The 15027-nt window shown below is 45.0% G+C and overlaps 1 non-coding gene across 1 annotated transcript; it reads left to right on the plus strand.

Annotated features, from left to right (window-relative positions):
* The first annotated feature begins 3296 nt into the window (after nucleotides 1–3296).
* On the plus strand, nucleotides 3297–3368 carry TRNAP-CGG (transfer RNA proline (anticodon CGG)). Its single transcript has one exon. It is a non-coding gene; the product is annotated as a tRNA-Pro (tRNA).
* The last annotated feature ends 11659 nt before the right edge of the window (nucleotides 3369–15027 follow it).

Below are 15027 nucleotides of genomic sequence, written 5' to 3' on the forward strand. Positions count from 1 at the left end.
TGTCTGTCTCTGCCCGCAGCTGTGACTTTTCAGGACGTCTGAGTGTATGCATGCTGGCTGACACCGCTGCAATTTTCACACTTACCCCTCGCATTCTGAGCAACTGCTGATCAAGTATAGAGGAAATCGGGCAAACATATGAGGGGAACTGTGCTACTTCAGTCAAGCCAGCAAGCTTGTTTCTGTAGTGTAGTGGTTATCACATTTGCCTCACACGCAAAAGGTCCCCGGTTCGACACTGGTCAGCAGTAGCTTTTGTGTTTGCTCACTAAAACCTCAGTCTCTCTCAATGCACACTTAGACAGAAATGACCTTTAAAAACTTGTGACCTGTGTAAAATGTGCTTTACTATTGCAGGACGATAAAAAGTTATCTGCATCCCTCGGTGGTCGTGCATGTGCCTTGTTTCTTGTTCTGTTTTTTTTTCTTTTTCTTGGCCATGTTATATTGTGGGGCCTTTAAAGCTGTGACTTTGATAGGAACATTGCAAGCGGCAGCATCAACAAGTGCAGACTGAAGAGTCAGACCTGCACAATGTTTTGGCTGTCAGGATGGCCGAGTGGTCTAAGGTGCCAGACTCAAGAGAGCTTGATCTTCAGTGAAGCTGAGCCTTCTGGTCTCTTCATGGAGGCGTGGGTTCAAATCCCACTCCTAACAGGTGTTTTTTCTTACCTTAAATCTTGTTCTGCTTGCACAGCCAGCTCCTCACACCACTATCTTTGGAAGCTGCTGTGGCATGTGAGGAGAAATCCACCAACCCATCGGCTGGGCCCTAAATCAAAATTCTGTGTATTACTGGAAGGGGCATCTCAGGCACACCTTCTGTTAGAGCTGCACTTTATGACAGTAACTACCATGCTGGTTTCTACTTAAGCAGTTGATTCTATTGTTTGAAGTGAGTCTCTCCTGCCACCTTTTGGGCAAAGAAGACACTGCCCCTGCAACAACACAGGCAGACAAGCTCAAACTGGGTTTCTTGGTTAGGTGGGCTGAGCATATTGGCAATGGTGCCTCCTCGTGACGTGCAATTTACATGAAGAAGACAGAGAGGCAGCTGGGAGTAGGCAGTACCCATGAACCCCTGAACACTGTCTTGCGACTTGCACACAATTCTGAAATGAGGCGGGGGAAAGGAGGTGATTTCCCCATCAAGGGCCATTCCGGGAAATCAGCCACCCCGCGTCTCCCAGGTGAGTGTTTCAGGCCTATGAGCCACTACTATCAATCTCACCTGATCGAGCGCTGAGTGAGCAAGTGTGCTTGAATCCAAGAGGCATGCTTCTCTGGCTCAAGAGCTAGCAGGCCCTTCAGTGCTTCTGGTCTGGAAGTCTAAGGTGCAAGGGTCCAGGACTTGCAGAGGGTTACAACTACCAGAAAGGGTCTGCTTTTCACATCAGTGCCCTAGTTCAGCTCACTGGCACAGGGCATCCTGACTACCTCTTTCCTTGCTAGAGACAAACAAAAAATCCTTGACAGAAAACATCAATTGCTATGGCACGCTTAGAGAGAGAGCCTCCGAATGGCCCTGCTTTTCTGAAAGACGCTTCAGAAGATGTTTCAAATGCCTCTGCAGCAGCAGTCTAGTTGGTATAGGGGTATGATTCTCGCTTCGGGTGTGAGAGGCCCTTGGTTCAAATCCCAGACAAACCCTTACCTTTATAGGTTCAGTCTGTGTTTTAAACAGGAGTATTTCTGCTTTTCACTCTTGTAAGATGTCATGTTGCAATGCAATACATGCTTTATACCTGCGTTGAGACGGTTCAGCATCATGAAGGTATGCAAGATTTCTTTGCAACTGCTTTTCTGTGCTGGAGCAGCAGTGCTCATAGGAACATTAAATGCACAGTGCTTCTCCATGGTAATTTCGGGTCCAGTTCTGAAATCACCTCTTGGAATGAAAGTGATGCCAGTTCCTTTCTTCCAAGGCAAGAGATCGTGTTCCGGAAGGCTCAGCTTTGAGCATCATGAACATTGGCCCTCAGTCCTTGCATCCCAGTCCAATGCAGAGCCACATAAAGCAAGCAGGTGTGTCTGTTTCCATAGTGTGGTGGTTCCAGTACAATGCATAGCCACATGAAGCAAACCGGCAAGTGTGTCTGTTTGTGTAGTGTAGTGGTTATCATGCGCACCTCACATGCAAAAGGTCCCTGGTTCGAAGCCAAGCAAATACAGCAAGTCGCTGGGCTTTTTCCCAGTATTTGCATTTCCTGACTCAGCTGACAGGCAAGCTGAGATAAAAGAGACTGTGTCTATCCCTCACCATCGTGAGGTACTACGCTCCTGGGGCATCTGTCACAGCTCACCAAGAGGAGTTGCGCCAGCTTACGTCAGTCAGTTGCTCACTGTTTGACTTTTGCATTGAAGCCTGAGCCTACTGCATTCAAGCCAGCCAAGGAAGGAAGGTATGAGAGCGAAAATAGCTTTCCTGCCCTCACCAAGAACACACACCTTGAGCAAATAAGGTGCCAGACTTACAAGGCCCAATCGCCAATGGAGCATCACTTTTAGTGACGCCCCGGTGGCACTATGCACTGCGCGGTATTTACAAGATGGCGTTCAGCCACATTTTGTGGCTTAACACCACCTTGTAAATACAGCACCTTAGCATTCAGCGCTTTCCCTGGAAGGGGCGTGCAATGGGTGTTGCTGCGAGTGTGCCACAGCAACACCATCGCATTTTGATGCTGCTCCAGATTTAGGAGTTGTCGTAAATCTGCGTCAGCGACAAAATCCAACGCCATCCCAGGGGTATCGTTAGAGTGGCGCACTGAGGAGAAATGTTTTCATTTCTCCTTGTTTTTTCTCTTTCTATGTGTGCTGCATTCTGCAGCACACATAGAAGTAAGAGCAAATCACCATTGAAGATTTTTCTTTTGGCCAGGAAGGTGTCCCTTCCTGCACAAAAACAATTTCCCCCTCAACGCAGTCATCCTTGTACCATGGTGCAAGAACGGCTGCGTTGGCGCTCAGCAGCTAATTTACAGCTGGCGCAGGGGGAAGCACAGGGGTGCGCTGTATTCTACTAAATACGGCGCTTCCCTGCATTTTGAAAATGACGGAGCGTGGGGCTTGCAAATTTGGCACAGCGTCGCGCTCAGTCATTTTCTTGTAAATCTGGGACAAAATGTCTAAAGGATAAAGGCTTTTTATGTCATGTTCGATGACGACCATGCAAATGACTCTAGTCATACTGCAGAAGAGAGCACCATGTGGCGTTTCTTGCTTTGGGATGTAGTCTCCCACTCTCTGCCACCAACCCTCGGAGCAAGGTGGGAGCCGTAGCGCTTCTGTGCCCAGGCTCGTTGGTCTAGGGGTATGATTCTCGATTCGGGTGCGAGAGGTCCCGGGTTCAAATCCCGGACGAGCCCATTTTAGCGGAAAACAATCAAATCCTGCTCAAAATACACAACCCCTCAACATTTCTCATTCCACTCGAAGCATTGTTGCGCAAAACATATTTTTTGCCTCAGGCGAAAAATGGATTACAATGCCTTGGCTTCCTTCCTGCTTGCTCTTAGTGCGCCCTGTGTGATGATTTCACAGGCTTGCGTTCCTGGCATTTAGGCATCAGATATTTGTCTGTCTCTGCCCGCAGCTGTGACTTTTCAGGACGTCTGAGTGTATGCATGCTGGCTGACACCGCTGCAATTTTCACACTTACCCCTCGCATTCTGAGCAACTGCTGATCAAGTATAGAGGAAATCGGGCAAACATATGAGGGGAACTGTGCTCCTTCAGTCAAGCCAGCAAGCTTGTTTCTGTAGTGTAGTGGTTATCACATTTGCCTCACACGCAAAAGGTCCCCGGTTCGACACTGGGCAGCAGTAGCTTTTGTGTTTGCTCACTAAAACCTCAGTCTCTCTCAATGCACACTTAGACAGAAATGACCTTTAAAAACTTGTGACCTGTGTAAAATGTGCTTTACTATTGCAGGACGATAAAAAGTTATCTGCATCCCTTGGTGGTCGTGCATGTGCCTTGTTTCTTGTTCTGTTTTTTTTTTTTTCTTGGCCATGTTATATTGTGGGGCCTTTAAAGCTGTGACTTTGATAGGAACATTGCAAGTGGCAGCATCAACAAGTGCAGACTGAAGAGTCAGACCTGCACAATGTTTTGGCTGTCAGGATGGCCGAGTGGTCTAAGGTGTCAGACTCAAGGGAGCTTGATCTTCAGTGAAGCTGAGCCTTCTGGTCTCTTCATGGAGGTGTGGGTTCAAATCCCACTCCTAACAGGTGTGCTTTCTTACCTTAAATCTTGCTCTGCTTGCACAGCCAGCTCCTCACACCACTATCTTTGGAAGCTGCTGTGGCATGTGAGGAGAAATCCACCAACCCATCGGCTGGGCCCTCAATCAAAATTCTGTGTATTACTGGAAGGGGCATCTCAGGCACACCTTCTGTTAGAGCTGCACTTTATGACAGTAACTACCATGCTGGTTTCTACTTAAGCAGTTGATTCTATCGTTTGAAGTGAGTCTCTCCTGCCACCTTTTGGGCAAAGAAGACACTGCCCCTGCAACAACACAGGCAGACAAGCTCAAACTGGGTTTCTTGGTTAGGTGGGCGGAGCATATTGGCAATGGTGCCTCCTCGTGACTTGCAATTTACATGAAGAAGACAGAGAGGCAGCTGGGAGTAGGCAGTACCCATGAACCCCTGAACACTGTCTTGCGACTTGCACACAATTCTGAAATGAGGCGGGGGAAAGGAGGTGATTTCCCCATCAAGGGCCATTCTGGGAAATCAGCCACCCCGCGTCTCCCAGGTGAGTGTTTCAGGCCTATGAGCCACTACTATAAATCTCGCCTGATCGAACCTGATCGAGCGCTGAGCGAGCAAGTGTGCTTGAATCCAAGAGGCATGCTTCTCTGGCTCAAGAGCTAGCAGGCCCTTCAGTGCTTCTGGTCTGGAAGTCTAAGGTGCAAGGGTCCAGGACTTGCAGAGGGTTACAGCTACCAGAAAGGGTCTGCTTTTCACATCAGTGCCCTAGTTCAGCTCACTGGCACAGGGCATCTTGACTACCTCTTTCCTTGCTAGAGACAAACAAAAAATCCTTGACAGAAAACATCAATTGCTATGGCACGCTTAGAGAGAGAGCCTCCAAATGGCCCTGCTTTCCTGAAAGACGCTTCAGAAGATGTTTCAAATGCCTCTGCAGCAGCAGTCTAGTTGGTGTAGGGGTATGATTCTCGCTTCGGGTGTGAGAGGACCTTGGTTCAAATCCCAGACAAACCCTTACCTTTATAGGTTCAGTCTGTGTTTTAAACAGGAGTATTTCTGCTTTTCACTCTTGTAAGATGTCATGTTGCAATGCAATACATGCTTTATACCTGCGTTGAGACGGTTCAGCATCATGAAGGTATGCGAGATTTCTTTGCAACTGCTTTTCTGTGCTGGAGCAGCAGTGCTCATAGGAACATTAAATGCACAGTGCTTCTCCATGGTAATTTCGGGTCCAGTTCTGAAATCACCTCTTGGAATGAAAGTGATGCCAGTTCCTTTCTTCCAAGGCAAGAGATCGTGTTCCGGAAGGCTCAGCTTTGAGCGTCATGAACATTGGCCCTCAGTCCTTGCATCCCAGTCCAATGCAGAGCCACATAAAGCAAGCAGGTGTGTCTGTTTCCATAGTGTGGTGGTTCCAGTACAATGCATAGCCACATGAAGCAAACCGGCAAGTGTGTCTGTTTGTGTAGTGTAGTGGTTTTCATGCGCACCTCACATGCAAAAGGTCCCTGATTCGAAGCCAAGCAAAAACAGCAAGTCGCTGGGCTTTTTCCCAGTATTTGCATTTCCTGACTCAGCTGACAGGCAAGCTGAGATAAAAGAGACTGTGTCTATCCCTTACCATCGTGAGGTACTACGCTCCTGGGGCATCTGTCACAGCTCACCAAGAGGAGTTGCGCCAGCTTACGTCAGTCAGTTGTGATAGAGCGTTCCGTACTAATAAATTACCTGTATTTGGACGCTCTTGGGTCGATGAATCTTTTGACCAAGTGGGGCTCTCTTCACCCAAGATTAGTCAATTTAATCTAATCAATAATCAATAACGAACATAAGCAATGCCCTGATCAACATAACACTTCACAATTAATCCAGAAAACATTTCGGCGAACCATGACCTTTCGGCCATGAATAACCACACCAGTTCATTCAAAGTTAATGAATTTATTTCCCTATATTAACAAAGCTAGCACAATATAAATGTGTCTCAACACCAAATGATATGTAAATGAACATTAATAGCTGTCCATAACGGCGGAAAAGATGCAATCTATGCAGCATTTGAATAACAATGCATTCGATAATAGCAATGCAAACCACTAAAACTATAATCTGTAATGAGCTAATTGCATACATTAGTCAGCATAACAAGGTCTCAAATTGCATCGTGCAACAAATGAATCCTCATCTAACCTCAAATTAGCATCTGCATGTGGGACTTCATGCAAAAACAATTTAGCAACATTGATTTGGAAAACTCCTAACTAGGGCTCTTATCAAAAATCAGCAGTTGGTTACCTAAAAAGAAACACAATGCAATTGTACATTTTCCTTTCATATTTACCAAATTCAATCAGCATTCAAGGAAGTCTTCGTCTCACAGGTACCGGTTTCGATCTGCATGGGAAGGGGCAAAGGGGGCAGGGTGGACGGGGCAATTGCCTCACAGCGGCAGGATAAAAGGACAAAACTACTACTTTATGCAAAGGGGCAGATCAAAGTTAAAGTCTCTAGGGCGAGAATTACTTAAAGTCTCTTTCTCTCGATTAGAGAAAGCATCAAAGTCTCATTCAAAATGGCGTCGAACATCAATTGGCATCGTAGAAGATGGCAAAATGACGAGGTCGGCAAGATGGGCCATAATGGCTGCAATTGAATGGCTAATTTCCGATGGCTAATGGCTGCTTTCTTCTTGTGCACCGGGTTTAAATAAACAACAGTTCAAGTCCAGTAGGGTCTTCCATTGGAGGGTTCATAGGTTGGCTTCAAATTGTCCAATCAAAAACAACAATTCACAAGCTTCTACCTAGGCATACATTATCCTTGGAGTCGGGAACGTAAGTTGCAACATATTATACCAATTAACTCACTTTCAGAGCTTCCATTGTCTGCACCTGCAGATTGACCTTGGAGCAAAGAAGAAGATGCCAGGCTGGCACGAAACCTTAAAGATAAGCATGTGAACCGATCTCACTGGAAAAGTACAGCTTCAAGCAGGAATATACGTTTTATTAGCACATTAGAAAAACACGAGCATCTAAACCGTGAGACAAGGCAACTAGGCCGAAGCCTCCACTAAAGTTATGCTAAGTTAAAACATTTCAAACAAGCAAATCATGGCACACGTTTACGGTTATGTCAGATTAGTACAATTCTAATACATCACGTTATATAAAGCACGCTTATAAATGTTGGCGAACTACTCTGAGGGTACATTTGTCCCCGTACAATCTTTATTAGTTCGGTTAAAGTCACACTTGATTATTGCGGCACTACGTTTATGCGCTAATAAATGTAAAACCTTCATTTCTGCGTCATCAATCCCTCCTCTGATGACTATTTGTCATCACACAAAACTATTCCCACACATTTTATTCCATTAAAATTCTGTCATTTCTCTTTGCCTTTTAGTTCCCCTTGTTCTTGCCTTGTATTCTTCTGCCATTCTTTTAATCATTTTCTCTTCCTTCCTTCTCTTAATTCTTGCCATGATCATTAGTATTCCCTTCTTTATTCCCCAAATCCCAAAGAAGCAAATTAGTACTATTAGTATTCCCTGTATTATTTTTAGTAATATTCCATTCCAAATGCCACCAAGCCAATTTCCCACTGAAGCAACTCCCTTTCCAACCTTCTCCCAAACTCCTGGTTCTTTCAATTCCTTCAAGTCTGCACTCTCTTTTGTTAGATTTGCAAGCATTGTTTTAATCTTCACACTGTTGTCTGGTATATACGTGCAACAGTGACGCGCACCAAGCATTTTGCAAACGCCGCCATCCTTTGCTAAAAGAATGTGTAGGGCAAGCCTGTTTTGAAGAGTCATAGCTCTTTCTGCTGCAAGTTCAGCATCCATCAGGATTATAGCACCTGAAAACTTTGTCAACATGTTATCCACTATAGTAGACAACTTTCTTATTTTGATGGAATTCAACACAACTCCCAATGAAGGAATCATGGCTCCAAATATATCTCCTACCACAGCAGCTGCGGTCTCTCTTTTCTGGATACGATGAGATCCAGTCGTCTTTGGAATCACCGATAGGTCATCCAGTTGATAAACCTTTGGGAACACTGTACCCAAATAACATCTCCCCCACCATCCCTTTGGAAGACGATAATAGGCATTATGCCCACAAATGTAATATACACCAGGTATGACAGGGTCAAGTCCGTTCAGCATGAATGTCCATTTGGCCTTAAAGATAAACGTATGTTTACATTCACTCGCTCCCACGAAAATGTTATCATAATAAGATTCACCACGATATATACAAAATTTCCCTACATGCCAAGCGTCTAAAGCTATTTTTCCTTGTGTTTTTATTTCGGCAAAAGCATAATTATCTACTGAAGTCCTCTTACTTAGCTCTTTTTCTAATTTCGCATTCATTTGTGCCCTTCTATCATCTGTGCGATCTAAAAAGCTTATTTCTACTGCAGAGAGCGAGCAGGTAAGGTTTTCCCTATGAGCGTGAGCTGTTTCAAAAGGTTGCATTGGCTCGAAAAATTCCCTCATTATTTTAGCATCCCAATCTTTAGCAATCTGGCTTAGTTGCGTTATTATAGGAACATATGCAAAGGTAACATCATAATTTGAATAAAAATACTGTATGTTAGTTTGACCATAAAATCTAGAAGTTACTAAACTACATGTAATCCCATATGTAAGAGGCATGTGGTGATAAGTCACCCCTTCCGTTACCGATGTCGGTATCTGTGTACACACATAACAATCTTTCGCATCCATAGTCTCAACATATTCTGTTAGTAGGCGATAGAAAACATTATACGAAAGTTCCTTCTTATCATGCAAGTGTCTCTCATCTAATTCTAGTCTTTTCAATGCGGTTAGTTCAGTGACAATAACAGGAGCAGAAGTAGAAGCATCAATTTTCTCATTCTCACCCTTACCACGCGTTGCAAGCACTATTGCCATTATTATTAGTACACATGCAGTTATCAAGCCTATACACGCATATTTACAATATTTCACTCTACTGTTTTGTGTAGCGTACTTAGTCATGATCTGTATAGAATCAGAGAGCTAGAAGCACTTATAAAGAAACGATTTAGCAATTAGTTACAAAGCTGAACGAGCGCAATGTTCACACAGTTTTCTTCAGGAGCCCAGTCACTTATCGGTTAGCAGCATTTGTCTCAATTCGGCAATAACTCAGTCTTTTATCAGTAAGCAACGTTGTCTCAAATCGGGTTTAAGAGTCAATCAGGTTATCAAAGTCTTATCAAGTTAGCAAATGTCTCATCCGGTTTAGCAATGTCTCAGCTGGTTGTATCACGTTAGATTATAGCAAGCAATGTCATTTATCACCCTTTCAATCAATAGTGTCCATAAAACTTTTCTTTTCTATTGGTATCTCTTCTTCTTCGTTCTCGAGGCTAAGAGATACAAATTCGTCGGTCCAATCGTCATTGACTACATATGCCCATTCTGGACCGGAATATCTCCTGTTTGGTATCCTTTTCCTTTTCAATTTTGCATCTCTCTTCGATTCTGCCTCACTGGTACTTTCCTCTTTGGCCAAGTCTTTTTCTTCACTTGATGTTGGTACCACGACAGACACTTCCTTTCTTTTCTCTTTCACTCTTGGCCCTTCACTGTCATTCAACGTTTCTCTAGTTCTTAGTTTTACTGGTGATATATTTGGTCTTCTCTTTGCACTGTGTCCACTTGATGGACCTGCGATCTCTTCTGAGGAAGTTTGAACAGTTTCGTTCTGTTCTGCCTTGTCCCCTCCTTCTGGGGAGTCAATCAGGTTTTTCTTTTCTTTTTCTGTACCGTCTGCTTCTGGGAAAGCCCTCCTCTGATCAGGCTCTCCTGCTTCTTCACCTCTTTCGAGCCCTTTGTCACCGTTACTTTCTTCAGGCTCTTTGTTACCTTCAGCTGCTTCAGGCTCTTTGTTACCTTCAGCTGCTTCAGGCTCTTTGCTACCTTCAGCTGCTTCGTCGCTGTCTGAGGTTTCTCCTTGGTCTTCCCCAAGTGAATCGGTTGTTTCGTCCTCACAGAATATTTCTCTCTCTTCTATTTCTGCCTGTTCGCTTCTAGTTCTGTTTTGCTCTGTCTCAGCGCTTGGCACTTTGTTATCAGGTACTGGCAGTTTCAGCGCTTCAACTTCCTCATCTGTGGGACACAACACCTTCTTTGTATGACTGGCGTGAATCCAGTTGGGAACTCCCGCACACTTCACAGCGGTAGTGGTCGTCAGGATCACTTGGAAAGGGCCTTTCCAACGGGGTTCCAGACACGACTTCCTCACGTGCTTCTTTATCACGACCCAGTCACCTGCTTTCAGTGTGTGTCCTGGACCTTGGATCGGTGACAAGGTGGTTGCTTCCACCTGGTGAGAGAAAGAGCGAACCACGTCAGCCAGACCTTTGCAGTAGTCTAACACCATATCATCTGTAATATTCAAAAGCGCGTTTGCGGGAACTGCAGGAAGTCTCATGGCCCTGCCCATGAGAATTTCGTGCGGGGACAATCCAGTCTTTCTGTCAGGGGTGTTTCTCATTGACATTAACACCAAAGGCAATGCGTCAGGCCATTTCAAATTTGTCGATGCACATATTTTCGCCATTCTTGATTTCAGTGTACCATTCATCTGTTCCACCAGTCCTGAGGCTTCAGGGCGATAGCTACAATGCAGTTTTTGCTCAATGTTCAGCGCTGCGCAAAGTAACTTTATCACCTCGTTATTGAAGTGACTTCCTCTATCTGATTCTAAAGAGATCGGGAATCCGAAACGTGGTATCAACTCCCTCAACAATAGTTTTGCAACTGTAAGGCTGTCATTTCTACGTGTGGGGTATGCTTCAATCCAGTGACTAAAAATGCACACAATCACCAACACATACTTCAGACCCCCATGCACAGGCATCTCAATAAAGTCCATCTGCATTCTGCTGAACGGGCCACCCGCCCTGCCAATGTGGCTCACGTTCACAACCGTTCCCTTGCCTGGGTTCATCTGCTGACAAATGACACAACGATGGCAAACTGCTTCTGCAACTTGACGGAATCTGGGGTTAAACCAATCAGTTTTGAACAATCTTATCATGGCATCTCTCCCTAGGTGAGCCTGCCCATGATAGAACCGCGCTAGCTGCGATAAGAGACTATTTGGTAAAACAAATTTTCCCTCATTTGAAACCCATAACTCATCTGGTCTCCTTGTACATTGTGACTTAATCCAGGAAGCTCTTTCATCCTCCCTGACGCTATTCTGTAATGCTTTTAGTTCATCCATTGTATCCACGACCTTCAAGGCAAATGCTTCAGCTGGTTCGAGTTCTGGTTCACTTATCAAATTCCATTCATCCCTGAGCAATATAAAGTTCAAGGCACAAAATCTTGCGACTTGATCCGCATATGCATTTCCCAGAGAAACATAGTCCTGTCCTTTTGTATGAGCACTACACTTTACCACTGCAATTTCGGCTGGCATCTGAATGGCATGTAACAATTCCCTTATTCTCTCCCCGTTTTTCACTGGGGACCCTGAAGAGGTCAGGAAACCTCTCTGTGACCATAGTTGCCCAAAGTCGTGCACAATTCCAAACCCGTACTGACTGTCAGTGTAAATGGTAACCTTCATCAATGTAGACAGTTGGCATGCTCTTGTAAGGGCTACAAGCTCTGCTACTTGTGCGGAATAGACTCCTTGAAGCCAGGATGCTTCCAAGACACCTGTTACAGTACATACAGCATATCCTGCTTTCAAAATTCCCAACCCATCTCTTAGACATGAACCATCAACAAAAATAATATGGTCATTTTCATCAAGCTTAGTATCCCTAATATCAGGTCGGGGTTTTGTGCAAAATTCAGTCACCTGAAGGCAGTCGTGCTCGACGTCTTCAGCGTTCTCAATTTCAGCATTTTCACCGGGAAGCAAGGTTGCTGGATTCAACGTAGTGCACCTTTTTAGCTGCACATTCGGTGAGCCCAGAATTATTGTTTCATACCTTGTGAGTCTTGCTCCAGTCATGTGTTGCGTTCGGGAGCGGGTCAAAAGTATCTCAACTGAGTGAGGGACCATGACTGTTAATGGGTGTCCCATCACTATTCCTTCACTCTGAGTGAGGCTGATACCAACTGCTGCTACGGCGCGCAAACACCCTGGCAGTGCTGCTGCGACCGGATCCAAAGTAGCTGAAAAATACGCTACTGGTCTGTTTATGCCACCATGGGCTTGGGTCAAGACAGACAAAGAACATGCATCACGTTCATGACAAAACAATGTGAAAGGCTTTGTGTAATCAGGCATACCTAAAGCTGGAGCCCTGCACATGCATTCTTTCAATTCAATAAAAGCATCCATCTCATCTCCTTTCAGCTCAATTTCATCCAAGTCATCCTTCTGGGTCAGTTTCAGTAAAGGCTTTGCTAGAGTTGAAAAGTTGGGAATCCACTGGCGACAGTAGCTCACCATCCCCAAAAACTTCCTCACCTCCCTCCTCGTCTTTGTTGGACTCATTTGAAGTACACTTGTTATTCTTTCCTTCATTATTCTCTGTGACCCTTTCTCTATTTGATGACCCAAGTATTTTACTTTCTTCTGACAGAACTGCAACTTTGAAGGAGACACCTTGTGTCCATTCCTTCCCAAATGGTTCAGTAGAGCAATGGTGTCGGCTTTGCAGCCACTTTCTGTCTTAGATGCAATCAGTAAGTCATCGATATACTGTACTAGGGTTGACTCGAATGGCAATTCTAACGCTTCCAAGTCTTTCTTTAGAATCTGATTGAAAATTGACGGTGACTCCGAAAACCCTTGAGGAATTCGACACCAACTGTAAACTCTGTCTAAGAATTTGAAACAAAAGAGAAATTGGCTGTCCTCATGAAGAGGCACCGAAAAGAATGCTTGTGACAAGTCAATGACTGAGAACCACTCGGCATCGCAAGGGACTTGAAACATTATCACAGCTGGATTCGGTACTACAGGGCAGCATTTAATTATGATGTCATTTATTTTCCTCAAGTCCTGCACGATTCGGACCTTTCCACTCGGCTTTATTAGTCCCATGATTGGTGAATTACATGGACTGCTTAACACTTCTTTCAGTACTCCCTGTTTTACAAACTCGTCAATGAGTTGGGCGACTTTCATGAGGGTGTCTTGTGCCATGTGGTATTGTGGGGTCTGGGGAAAGGTTACATTGGGTTTTACGGTCACTTTCACTGGTTCCACTCCTTTCACCAATCCCACCTCTTTTCCTGTCACATCCCACACTTCCTTTCCGACTGTTTCCCGTAATTCAGCTGGAATATCTTCTTCAGTTATCATCGGAAAAAGGTTAATCAGAGGATATTCTTCATCGACAGTTTCCATCTCATCCCCTTCTACACTGTCCTCTTCTTCCCCATCACTGCTCATCTGAATTCTAATTCCATCGTTCGAACACATAATCGAACATCCCAATTTGCACAATAGGTCTCTCCCTAACAGTGCTATCGGGCTTGAGTCACATACCACAAATTTATGTAACCCTTGATAGTTACCAATTCTGACTTGTACTGGATCTGTGATTGAGTTCGTCAGGTGCCTGTTTGCTACTCCCACTACTTGAACTGTTCTCCCTGAGAGTGGCAAATTTGGTACTTCAATGCTCCTAACAGTTGAACGTGTGGCTCCTGTGTCAACCAAGAATGAAACACGATGACCCATAACTCTTCCCTCCACATATGGACCCTTTTGATCAACTTCCAAGGATGCTGCAAGCACACAATTTCCCTCCTCATCTGAACTTTCACTCTCCCATACATTGTTTATTCCATTCTCACTGTTTAATGGGAACTGTTGTACGGTGCCATTTGTATTCATCACCTGACCCGAGACCTGTGGAGGAACCATCACTTGCTGCTGACTCACTGGTGCCAAAGGTATTTGCATTTGCTGATTAGGTACCATGGGAAACTGCTGTTGCATTGGCTGCATTTGCGTCATCTGCATACGGGGCATCTGCATCTGCTGCGGCTGCATGGGCTGTAATCCCTGCAGCTGATTTATGGTCTGAAAATTTGGGTTTGGACCTCTCATTTTCGGTCCCCTCATTGTCTGGAATGCATTGACATCATTGTTTTGCTGACCAACACCTGCACCTTCCTGCATCACCATCGGGCACTCGCGTTTCCAATGCCCGACGATTCCGCACACGTGACACGGCATCACCCTTTTCATTGCCTGCACACCATTCGGAATTGCAACAGTGTTCAAATCCGGACCATTACTCCCAAAGCCTCCTCTGCCTCTGCCTCTTGCCTGTGGCTGAAACACCATATTTCCCTGCGGCTGCGGTATCTGCTGTTGGAACCCTTGCAACCCTTGCAGACCTGTCTGAGCTGCTTCAAGTTGCATCACCATCACTTTCTCTTTCAACCTTTTCTGTTTCACTTCAATTTCGTCGCTACAGTAATTCGCATAATTCAACACCTCATCAATAGGTTTCGACTGCCAACAAATCAAATGCGTCTTTATCATCTGACTTATCTCTGGTCTCAGCCCTTCCACAAATCTAAACACAAAATGAAGCATGTCCTTCGCCTCTATTGTTTCCGTGCCACTGTAGTTCTTGAACGCCTTCAACAACCTCTCATAGTAACCATGAATCGACTCTTTAGCCTCTTGGGCAGTTCGATCAATCTTCTGCCAATCCACATTTTTCGCGGCAACCTTCGTCTTCAAATGCTCAATCACCTTATAGTACAAGCTCATTACCATAGGTGACGGTGCACCCGTATCCCTGTCTCTCTCTGGTTCACTTGTCGGCCAACCTACAGCCCTTTTGC

Source organism: Pleurodeles waltl, unplaced genomic scaffold (assembly GCF_031143425.1).
Source record: "Pleurodeles waltl isolate 20211129_DDA unplaced genomic scaffold, aPleWal1.hap1.20221129 scaffold_91, whole genome shotgun sequence".
NCBI lineage: Eukaryota > Metazoa > Chordata > Amphibia > Caudata > Salamandridae > Pleurodeles > Pleurodeles waltl.